Genomic DNA, 12,753 nt, shown 5'->3' with positions numbered 1-12,753 from the left:
TTATCTGCACAGCCTCTCAGTCCAGACTATGGGGGTGTGAACTGCAGCATGCACTTGTGTGTAGCTCTCATGTGTAGACCCTGTGGGCACAAACTAAAAAGTACCTAGTTCAAGATGACTTAGTCCTGTTTGAAAGACTTCTGGTCTCTACATATGCCAGTGATGAAACTAAAAATAAGGCCAAAGGTCTTGCAGACTTCCTTGGAGCTGCTAAATAGGAAGTACTCCTCTGTCTTGAGGATATGATCATGAGGAGGTGGCTAGACCAGCAGCCTAGTAAAGCCAACCAGGAAGATTGCTCAATTTGAGTGCCCATATGGGCATGGGATAGACAGTAGAACTTGCCCAAGGACCAGGCAAGGTTCTGGGTGATGGGGAACATGTGAAGCAGTGTATTACCTGTATAGTCTGGAGCCCACAGCTGGCACAGCTTGGGGTGGAATCAAGGAGACTCCCCCCTCCTTCCTAGGGCAGGTCTGTTTAAACCAGAACAGGAAGCAGAATAAAAGAGGGAAGCAGAAGCCATGCAGGCTGCAATGGGTGGTGATTGTGGTTTTCTTTCAGGATCTAGGAGACTAGCGTAACCAGAGGCTTTTTTGAGGACTTTGGGGGCTGAACCAGGATCCTGAGGTGAGGACTTATGAACTGTTTATTGTAATTGCTTCTATCCTGAAACCTTATTAAAAGGTGACATGGTATTTGTCAGTGTGTGTTGGTCTCTCCTAGTCCCAGTCTGTTAAAGTCACCTATCACTAACCCAGTTGAGGGAAATTAAAGGGGGGCACACCTGCAGTGCCACACTGGGCCACAAGGGGGCATGCGGGGCCTGCCCACACTTTTACAGGTTTCAGAGTAGCAGCCGTGTTAGTCTGTATTCGCAAAAAGAAAAGGAGTACTTGTGGCACCTTAGAGACTAACAAATTTATTTGAGCATAAGCTTTCGTGAGCTACAGCTCACTTCATCGGATGCATTCAGTGGAAAATACAGTGGGGAGATTTTTATACATAGAGAACATGAAACAATGGATGTTACCATACACACTATAACCAGAATGATCTCTTAAGGTGAACTATTACCAGCAGGAGAGCAGGATGGGGGGAAACCTTTTGTAGTGATAATCAAGGTGGGCCATTTCCAGCAGTAGACAAGAACGTCTGAGGAACAGTGGGGAAGGGAGGAGGGGATAAACGTAATTCTTGATGTCTGATTTGTGTCCATTTATTCTTTTATGTAGAGACTGTCCAGTTTGACCAATATACATGGCAGATGGGCATTGCTGGCACATCCCACCATCAACCTCAGCCTGGACCAGTCTACACAAGAGATCCACTTCCTGGACACTATGGTGCTAATAAGCGATGGTCACATAAACACCACCCTATACCGGAAACCTACTGACCGCTATGCCTACCTACATGCCTCCAGCTTTCATCCAGACCACACCACATGATTCATTGTCTATAGCCAAGCTCTACGATACAACCACATTTGCTCCAACCCCTCAGACAGAAACAAACACCTACAAGATCTCTATCAAGTATTCTTATAACTACAATACCCACCTGCTGAAATTAAGAAATAGATTGACAGAGCCAGAAGAGTACCCAGAAGTCACCTACTATAGGACAGGCCCAACAAAGAAAATAACAGAACGCCACTAGCCATCACCTTCAGCCCCCAACTAAAACCTCTCCAACGCATCATCAAGGATCTACAATCTATCCTGAAGGACCACCCATCACTCTCACAGATCTTGGGAGACAGACAAGTCCTTGCTTACAGACAGCCCCCCAACCTGAAGCAAATACTCACCAGCAACCACACACCACACAACAGAACCACTAGCCCAGGAACCTATCCTTGCAACAAAGCCCGTTGCCAACTGTGCCCACATATCTATTCAGGGGACACCTTCATAGGGCCTAATCACATCAGCCACACTATCAGAGGCTCGTTCACCTGCGCATCTACCAATGTGATATATGCCATCATGTGTGAGCAATGCCCCTCTGCCATGTACATTGGTCAAACTGGGCAGTCTCTACATAAAAGAATAAATGGACACAGATCAGACATCAAGAATTGTAACATTCAAAAACCAGTCAGAGAACACTTCAATCTCTTTGGTCACAATTACAGACCTAAAAGTTGCAATTCTTCAACAAAAAAACTTCAAAAACAGACTCCAAATGAGAGACTGCTGAATTGGAATTAATTTGCAAACTGGATACAATTAACTTAGGCTTGAATAAAGCCTGGGAGTGGATGGGTCATTACACAACTATTTCCCCACCCCCTACCTAAGAATATCAGACATTCTTGTCAACTGCTGGAAATGGCCCACCTTGATTATCACTACAAAAGGTCGTCCCGTCCCCCCACTCTCCTGCTGGTAATAGTTCACCTTAAGAGATCATTCTGGTTACAGTGTGTATGGTAACACCCATTGTTTCATGTTCTCTATGTATATAAATCTCCCCACTGTATTTTCCACTGAATGCACTCAATGAAGTGAGCTGTAGCTCACGAAAGCTTATGCTCAAATAAATTTGTTAGTCTCTAAGGTGTCACAAGTACTCCTTTTCTTTTCACACTTTTACAGAGACACAACTTACATCTCTACATGGTTGGCGTAGAGATCAGTGGCAATACATATTTTCTCTTTTCTGTTTTTTGTAATGTAGTTTTAATATATACAAATGGAGAAATTCATTGCTGTGTTGCGTGCGTTAGTGTTGCTTCTTCCTGAACTCTGAGTAAGACCATCTTGTGGGATGCTGAATATTTGCATTGTGATATTTCACCTGCGGGGGGGGAGGAATCACACTGTAAATTAAAAAAAAAATATGAATGTGATTCTTTCCTTTAGGAATTTAAAAAGGTTAGGATAACTGAACAAATTATTCACTGTGGGCAAAAATGTGGGTTTAAATCTTTTGAAGTCAGAGTTGCAGCTACTTAAGCCAGTGGTGAACTTGTCCAAGCACCAGTTTTTCTCCACAATGCTTTTTCCTTTGAGTGCGTACAGTTAGTCAATAGCAATAAAACTCAAACTTACATCTTTTTGGTTTAACTAAAATAGTATTTTTAGAACAGACATGGGAAAAAATGAAAACAAACGTTTTTTTACTATTTATCTTGCAATCCTCCCCATTATTCTCTAATATGATAACTAATGGCAGTGATTCAGGAATGATTGGCATCATTAATCTGTGTCAAGAGATTCTAAAAATATTGATTTATCACACGGTGTTTCTAAAATTGAATTATTTGAAAGATAGTAAAAAGATGTAATTAAAGACTATCTTGTAACTTACATACACAGAGATCAGAATACACTTTGGCATGTCTTGATGTTTGTGTACTTGAAAATGCAAGTAATAGTCTTTCAATGTAGGAGTAGAATTTCCTATCTTTTTTTAAAAAAAGGAAAGCATAATATGAAGGAGCAGCATGCTGCAGGACTTGAAAGTGCCACTGGTTTACTAAAAAGCTGCCCAAGCAAATTCCATAATCTGGAACTATTTGGCTAGATGCCACTGGAATGCCTAGTGGCTTAGAAAGTCCACAGCAGGAATCTACTCTTCTGTGAGCCTGAAGAGCTGTGCAGCTTTAGAGGTTCTGCAGAATAGTACAAAGGCTTCAAAGCACCAAGCAAGCAGCAACCCTCTCCATTCCCTTCGCACAAAGTTCACAGGGAGTCAGATTCAAGGGCAACTTCTGAGTTCTTGTCTCAAGACATACTTCAATACCCTTTTCAAAATGCGACTAAGGCAATGTTTACACCACCACTTATGTTGCAAAACATATGTTGCTCAGAGGTGTGAAACAACACCCCGAGTGACAGTTTTGCTGGTGTAAGTGGTAGTGTGCACAGTACTATGTTGGCAGAAGAGCTTCTCCTGCCAACATAGCTACCACCACTCATTGAGGCAGTATTATGTCCACAAGAGTGCTCTCTCCCATCAGCATAGAGTGGCTACATGAGCGATCTTACAGTGGCGCAGCTGTATAAGTACAGCTGTACCAGTGTAAGCTTGCTAGTGTAGACATGGTCAAAGTGGTTATGAAGCCTGTCTTACCTACGCACATGCAACCTTAATGATAAAGTTCATGCAAAATGTACTGTGCATGTACAGAGTTTTCCAAAGCTCATAATTCAGTCAGTCAAATAAAAGTCAGTTCTTAGCAGAACACTCAAAGGCAGTTCTTCTTAGTAAGGACTGTTTCCATGCCAAATTTTAATTTTCTCCTGTTCTTTGTGCTATAGATATGTATATTTATGACTGGGGAAGTACCTTTTTCCACTCACCTTGTACCCAAACAGATGAAAAAAAAATGATCAAATTTTCTGAGCTTTGGGGACAAAATTTGAGCCTTAAAAAGGGGATTTTTTTTTCCTCCAGGAAAGCTATGAGTCACTGAAGACTGGGACTAGAATGGAATTGCTTAGACACTTATACAATCTTAACTTGCCATTGCTCCCACTTTGTTTTATATATCATTTATATGAATACAGCAAAAACTAAATGGTATTAAAGATCAAAGAAATAAAAGTAAAGAACCTGAGTGATTTGGATTTTACAAAATATACTGCTTAGTACTTTGACCTCAATCCAGAAAAATCTTAAGCATGTGCTTAAGTGCTTTGCCTGATCAGGCCCCAGTTGCCCAGAACTTTAAATCTTCATCAAGTGAATTAAGTGATCTTATTTCATGTTTAAAGATTCATTGATGCCCCATGGAAAATTTTTGAAAGACACCAATTGAGAAAAATGCTATTTATAGAGATCCAACTATGTGACCCTTAGTCAGGTTGGTAAGCAATCAGGCACATAGCACTTGTTTCTTTTCCTACATTTTTACATGGAAGTGAGCTTATCACTTTCTGTTGTATAACCCCTAAATGAAGTCAGAATCCTGTTCTTGGAGGGAACAAATCCAGAACTTCTAAGGGTATGTCTACACTATGAAATTAGGTCGATTTTATAGAAGTCCATTTTTAGAAATCGATTTTATACAGTCAATTGCGTATATCCACACTAAGCGCATTAAGTCGGCAGAGTGTGTCCTCACTACCGTGGCTAGCATCAACTTACGGAGCAGTGCACTGTGGGTAGCTCTCCCACAGTCTCCGCTGTGCATTGGAATTCTGGTTTAAGCTCCCACTGCCTGGTGGGGCAAAAAACATTGTCACGGGTGGTTTTGGGTACATGTCGTCAATCACCCCTCCCTCCGTGAAAGCAACGGCAGACAATAGTTTCGTGCCTTTTTTCCATGCAGACATCATACCACGGCAAGCATGGAGCCTGCTCAGCTCAGCTCACCATCACCACTGCTGTTGTGTCTGGGTGCTGCTGTCAGCAAACGGAGTAGTATGACTGCTAACAGTCATCATCCACTGCTTCCGCTGCAACTCTGCTCTCCTGCTCTTGTAAATGAGCTCAGTCTCAATAGCAAATTTCTCCATGTTGTCGTCATCCACCGCTTCCACTGCAACTCTGCTCTCCTGCTGCCATGAATCCACCTCTCATCGTTCTGTATAAATATCTATTCTTGTGGCATCCGTCCTCATCCACTGCTTCTGCTGCAACTCTGCTCTCCTGCAGACACCAGACCATGGCAAGCATGGAGCCCACTCAGCTCACCGCTGCTGTTGTGAGCATTGTGAACACCTTGCGCATTATCCTGGAGTATATGCAGAACCAGGCTAAGACTCCAGCACGAGGATGATTTTGATGAGGACATGGACACAGACATTCCTGAAAGCACGAGCTGTGGCAATTGGGACATTATGGTGGCTGTAAGGCTGGTTGATATAGTGGAATGCCGATTCTGGGCCCAGCAAACAAGCACAGACTGGTGGGACTGCAAAGTGTTGCGGATATGGGATGATGCACAGTGGCTGTGAAACTTTTGCATGCATAAGGCCACTTTCCTGGAAGTCTGTGAGTTGCTTTTCCCCCACCCTGAAGCACAGGAATACCAAGATGAGAGCTGCCCTGACAGTTGAGAAGCGAGTGGTGATTGCTCTGTGGAAGCTTGCTATGCCTGACTGCTACCGGTCAGTCGGGAATCAATTTGAAGTGGGCATATTTACTGTAGGGGCTGCTGTGATCCAAATAGCCAAAGCAATCATTGACATTCTGTTATCAAGGGTAGTGACTGGGAAATGTGCAGGTCGTAATGGATGGCTTTGCTGCAATGGGTTTCCCTAACTTTGGAGGGGCGATAGACGGAACGCATATACCTATCTTGGCACCGGACCACCTTGCCAACCAGTATGTAAGCCACAAGGGGTACTTTTCCATGGTGCTGCAAACACTGGTGGATCACAAGGGACATTTCACTGACATCAACATGGGATGGCGCTCACATCTTTAGGAACTCTGGGCTATTCGAGCAGCTGCAAGAAAGGACTTGCTTCCCAGACCAGAAAATTACAGTTGTGGGATGTTGAAATGCCAATAGTTATCCTTAGAGACCCAGCCTACCCCTTGCTACCACGGCTCATGAAGCCGTACATAGGCAGCCTGGACAGTAGTAAGGAACAGTTCAACTATAGGCTGAGCAAGTGCAGAATGGTGGTAGAATGTGCCTTTGGACGTTTAGAAGCTTGCTGGCACTGTTTGCTGACTAGGTCAGACCTCAGCGCAACCAACGTTCCCATTGTTATTGCTGCTTCTGTGTGCTCCATAGTATCTGTGAGAGTAAGGGGGAGACATTTATGGCAGGGTGGGTGGTTGAGGCAAATCGCCTGGCGTCTGATTTTGAGTAGCCAGACACCAGGGCTATTAGAAGAGCACAGAAAGGTGAGCTGCACATCAGAGAGGATTTGAAGACCAGTTTCATGACTGGCCAGGCTTTGGTGTGACAGTTGTATGTGTTTCTTCTTGATGCAAACCCACCCCCTTGGTTGATTTTAATTCCCTGTAAGCCAACCCCTCTCCCCCCTTCGAAATAAAGTAACTATTGTTTTGAAATCATGCATTCTTTCTTTAAATAATTTTTAAAAAAGGGGGGGGAGATAACTGACAAGGTAGCTTGGGTCGGGTGGGGGAGGAGGGAAGGACAAGGCCACATTGCTTATTGTAGCTACAGTACAAATCAAACTGTTTGAATGACAGCTTTCTGTTGCTTGATCCATCCTCTGGAGTGAAGTGGCTGGGTGCCCGGAGCCTCCCCCCGGCCCCAACCACGTTCTTGGGCCTCTGGGTGAGGAGGATATGGAACTTGGGGAGGAGGTCAGGCAGTCATACAATGGATGCAGCAGGGGTCTGTGCTCTTGTTGGCTTTCCTGCAGCTGCACCAGTTGCTTCATCATGTCCATTTGCTCCCCCATTAGCCTTAGCATTGCCTCCTGCCTTTGCTCTTGGTGCTCACTTAATGCTTTCCTAGCTTCTAACACTGAATGCTTCCATGCATTCAGCTGTGCCCTATCAGCATGGGTGGACTGCATGAGCTCGGAAAACAGGTCATCACAAGTGCAGTTTTTTGCCTTCTAATCTGTGATAACCTCAGGGATGGAGACGATAAGGGGAGCAAAGAAACATTTGCACCTGGGGGGAGATAAAGAGGGAGAGTAAAATTTAAGAAGATACATTTCTGAGAAAAGGGAGAGACTCTTTCACAGTGAATCAAGTAATTCACAGCAGACAGCACATGTGCCTTAGGTACAAGGTTGCATTTTGCCTTTTATATTGAGTGCCTGTCCGTATGGTGACACATCACACACGGTTGGGCAACAGAATTCGATTTCCATGCAGCGAAGGGTAAGGCAAAAGGATACGCAAGGTTGGCTTCTTATGCATAAGATGTGGGAATGGTTTCAAACTACAGTGCCCTCCTTTCCCACAGCAAGCAATGCCAGTTGGGTTTCACATTTAAAAGGAGGGGCTGTGGTTTTCAGGTGGATGTGCAGCACACATCTTCCCCCACCCCTCCGCATGACTATTTGGGATGATCCCTTCACTCCTCCCCCCCCCACCACATGGCTATTCTCCGGGATGATCCCTTTTAGCCAAGTGCAAACAGCCCAGCATGAGTGGGGTCCTTTTACTGTTCCCTTACAAAAAATCCCTTATTTCAACCAGGTGACCATGAATAATATCACTCTCAGGAGGCTAACACAGAAAGATATAGACTGAATGTTGCTTGAATGCGACCAAAACCCAGGACCATCGGCTGTCATACTTTGTGCTGCAATGATTCCAGAATACTTTCAGAGTACCTCCAGGGAGAGCTGCATGGAGATGTCCCTGGAGGATTCCTGCTCCATCCCCAGACATGTGAACAGACTTTTCCAGTAGCTGTACTGGCTGCGAATGCATCCCAATTCTTCAGGGTAAATCAAACATTAAAACACTATTGCTTTTAAACCCTGTACTATAGTTACAAAGGTGCCTTCTCCAGCTTCAGGGTTGGAGATCCTGCCTTGGGAGGGTATTGGCTCCAAGGTGATGAAAAGGTCCTGGCTGCTGGGGAGAATGGATTCACCGCTTGCCTGCTGTGCATTCTCCTCCTCATCATCATCCACAAAATCCTCCTCCCTGTTGCATGAGACTCCCCCCTTGCAGGTGTCCATGGACTGTGGTGGGGTAGTGCTAGGGTCCCCTCCTAGAATGGCATGCAGCTGAGCATAGAAGCAGCATGCATGGGGCTCTGACCCAAAGCGACTGTTTGCCTTCTTTGTCTTTTGGTAGGCTTGCCTCAGCTCCTTAACTTTCACGTGGCACTGCTCTGTGTCCCTGTTGTAGCCTCTCTCCAACATGCCCGGAGAGATTTTGGCAAATATATTTGCATTTCTTCTTTTTGATCGGAGTTCTGCCTGCACATACAGCAATCTGATCCAGTGTCTCCCTTTCTGTCCATGCTGGACCTGGTTTGCTATTCTGGGGGGACTGCATGGTCACCTGTGCTGCTATGAAAATTGAACTGGTTGTGTCAGTTGATCATCTGCTTAAAGTGATGGGAAAAGATAGTGTCCAGATGGATTCTCTTAGGTCCATCAGATGCCTTTGATGCCACTGATTACAAGATGGTGCTGACATGTGAGGATCCTGTCTCTTTAAGAGCTAGCCTGTGGCTCATTTCTCCCTCCTCTGGAACAGCTTTAATAAGTTGATACACTTTCCAGAGAGGTTTCAGCTCTCTTTTTAGCAGCTCTCCCTCCTAGATACACTGTTACAGGCTGGTGTAATATCAATAACAAATTAACTCATACACTGGCTTTGGACTCCATCAGAACAGTAAAAAGACCACCACATCATGGGCTGTCGACCTGACACCGAGAGCGGTGTCATAGGTCATGGAGGGTAGCAGTGGTTGATGGTTCATCTCTCAGAAAATTTCTCATCTACATCCTTTTGATTAGTGCAGGGTTCTAGTCTATTGCTGCTTCTGTTCACCATTATCTGAACCATAAGCAGAGTGTGAGAAGTGGTAGGAACTCTGACTCCAAGGTGTTGAAGACCCCCAACTCTTTTTTTTCCTGTTTCATCTGACCCACCTGGTGCAGTTGACCAGTTACCAGGGTCTTATCAGGACTGGAGCTTGGATTAAGAAGAAAAAAAGAAAAAAAAGGCTAAATTATAGCCTAGAAGAGACTGAGATGATGCTGGCAGAAGGGGGAAGCCAAGGAAGAAATGGTGGGGGTGATATCAGCATCACAATTTTGAAGAAATTTGCTTGTCTTTCGATAGCAGCAGTCACCAAGAGTTCCTTTTAGTATCTATATTTGGACAAGAAGTTGTACTGTTTTTTTGGACATGTATTTGTCACTTCAAGACTGGATTACTGTAATGCAGTCTACATGGGGCAACATCTTCAGGCTATTTAAAAACTGCAGCTGGTGCAGATTGTGGCTTTCTGCTTAAGTGAGCACAACTAGGAGCACAACACACCTGCAATTTGTACTGGCTCCCAATTAATTACTAAGTGAAACTTTATGGGTTAAAACCAACACCTTTAAAACCTAAATAATTTGATCCTTAATATTTAAATTAATAGATTCTAACACCAGAAGGGACCATTATGACCATCTAGTCTGACCTCTTGTCTAGCCCAGGCCACAGAACTTCCAAAACAATTCCTAGAGCAGATCTTTTAGAAAAAAAAATCCAGCTTTGATTTGAAAGTTGTCAGTTATGGATAATTCACCACAACCTGGGATAAATTATTCCAATAGATTAATTACGCTCACCATTAAAAATTTACACCTTATTCCCAGTCTGAATTTGACACTTCCAAGGCTGCATCTCTCTTCATGTAATGCCAGGGCAGTCGTAATCAGCTGAGATGCTCACACTCTGCCAACAGAATGGGCTGGGAGGCAGGATGCAATGAATGAGACATCATTGACTTTGAAACTGGTTCCTACACAGCATGAATTTCTGGACCTTCAGTTAGTTGATCTTTGATGTTTATTAGTTCTCCCAGGATTTTTCTGGGGAGAAGGCTGAGTGAATGGGTTGGGGTATTAGGAGATTCTCGATCTTGCTGGAGATTAACACTTATCCGTGCAAAGGTTCACCTTCAAATACATAAATTTTAAAAAATTACCCTTAAAGAAGTCGATATGAAGGGAATTAAAAATGGGTGAGGAAAAGCGATCTTAGATCTTGTGCTGTATTTTGCCTTCTGATCCATGCACAGCCCACAAATGCAGAAATTATATTGGGTGTAACTGCAACGAACATTTACAGAGACATTAACCAGGACTCTTCAAGTTGTAGATTTTTATTTTTTAAAATTTAGACCAAGTCTACACTAGAAATTTTTGCAGGTATAAGGGTTATTTAGTGGGTGTGGATTTTTTTTAAAATGCAACTTCTATACCGGCAGGCTCCCTAGTTTACATGCAGTTATACCAATATAAAAGTGTTTCTGCTGGGATAGCTTATTTTGCTTAGGGAACCCTTTATAAATTGTGCAGGCAAAAGCACTCTTTTGCTGATATAAACTAGTCTGCACTAAGAGGTTTAGCTGGTCTAGCTAGACTAGCAAACCTTTTCTAGTGTAAACCATTTTCTCTTAGGCGAGGTCATCCTGGGGTAGATGGAGAAAAGAAATTGATGTTATGTTTGTGTTCCCTGTTCTACTCTCAGATACCAAGGTAGTACTCTTTTTTTAAAAAAAACCCAGCTCAGGGATCCTTCACACATAGGTTTCTAGCATGCTTGCAGCCTTGAGTGTTTGGACTAAAGATATTTACCATCAGAAATAATGACAGGTTTCAGAGTAGCAGCCGTGTTAGTCTGTATTCGCAAAAAGAAAAGGAGTACTTGTGGCACCTTAGAGACTAACAAATTTATTAGAGCATAAGCTTTCGTGAGCTACAGCTCACTTCATCGGATGCATTTGGTGGAAAAAACAGAGGAGAGATTTATATACACACACACACATTCAGGGGATACCATCATAGGGCCTAATCACATCAGCCACACAATCAGAGGCTCGTTCACCTGCGCATCTACCAATGTGATATATGCCATCATGTGCCAGCAATGCCCCTCTGCCATGTACATTGGCCAAACTGGACAGTCTCTACGCAAAAGAATGAATGGACACAAATCAGACGTCAAGAATTATAACATTCAAAAACCAGTTGGAGAACACTTCAATCTCTCTGGTCACTCGATCACAGACCTAAGAGTGGCTATACTTCAACAAAAAAGCTTCAAAAACAGACTCCGAGAGACTGCTGAATTGGAATTAATTTGCAAACTGGATACAATTAACTTAGGCTTGAATAGAGACTGGGAATGGATGAGTCATTACACAAAGTAAAACTATTTCCCCATGAAAAGAAAAGGAGTACTTGTGGCACCTTAGAGACTAACAAATTTATTAGAGCATAAGCTTTCGTGAGCTACAGCTCATTTCATCGGATGCATTTGGTGGAAAAAACAGAGGAGAGATTTATATACACACACACACAGAGAACATGAAACAATGGGTTTATCATACACACTGTAAGGAGAGTGATCACTTAAGATAAGCCATCACCCACAGCAGGGGGGAAAGGAGGAAAACCTTCCATGGTGACAAGCAGGTAGGCTAATTCCAGCAGTTAACAAGAATATCAGAGGAACAGTGGGGGGTGGGGTGGGGGGGAGAAATACCATGGGGAAATAGTTTTACTTTACTAGTTTTACTTTACTTTCCCAGTCTCTATTCAAGCCTAAGTTAATTGTATCCAGTTTGCAAATTAATTCCAATTCAGCAGTCTCTCATTGGAGTCTGTTTTTGAAGCTTTTTTGTTGAAGTATAGCCACTCTTAGGTCTGTGATCGAGTGACCAGAGAGATTGAAGTGTTCTCCAACTGGTTTTTGAATGTTATAATTCTTGACGTCTGATTTGTGTCCATTCATTCTTTTACGTAGAGACTGTCCAGTTTGGCCAATGTACATGGCAGAGGGGCATTGCTGGCACATGATGGCATATATCACATTGGTAGATGCGCAGGTGAACGAGCCTCTGATAGTGTGGCTGATGTGATTAGGCCCTATGATGGTATCCCCTGAATGTGTGTGTGTGTAAATAAATCTCTCCTCTGTTTTTTCCACCAAATGCATCCGATGAAGTGAGCTGTAGCTCACGAAAGCTTATGCTCTAATAAATTTGTTAGTCTCTAAGGTGCCCCAAGTACTCCTTTTCTTTTATCAGAAATAATGTAGAATAAGACTCCTCAACTTATGCACTCAGACATGGGGTCTTGAGGAAGGAGGGTTCCAATGAAGGCCAACTTGTTC

The sequence above is a fragment of the Dermochelys coriacea genome, chromosome 1 (genome assembly GCF_009764565.3).
Source record: "Dermochelys coriacea isolate rDerCor1 chromosome 1, rDerCor1.pri.v4, whole genome shotgun sequence".
Lineage (NCBI taxonomy): Eukaryota > Metazoa > Chordata > Testudines > Dermochelyidae > Dermochelys > Dermochelys coriacea.
The sequence above is the reverse complement of the archived record's forward strand: the minus strand, read 5'-3'. Positions refer to the sequence as shown.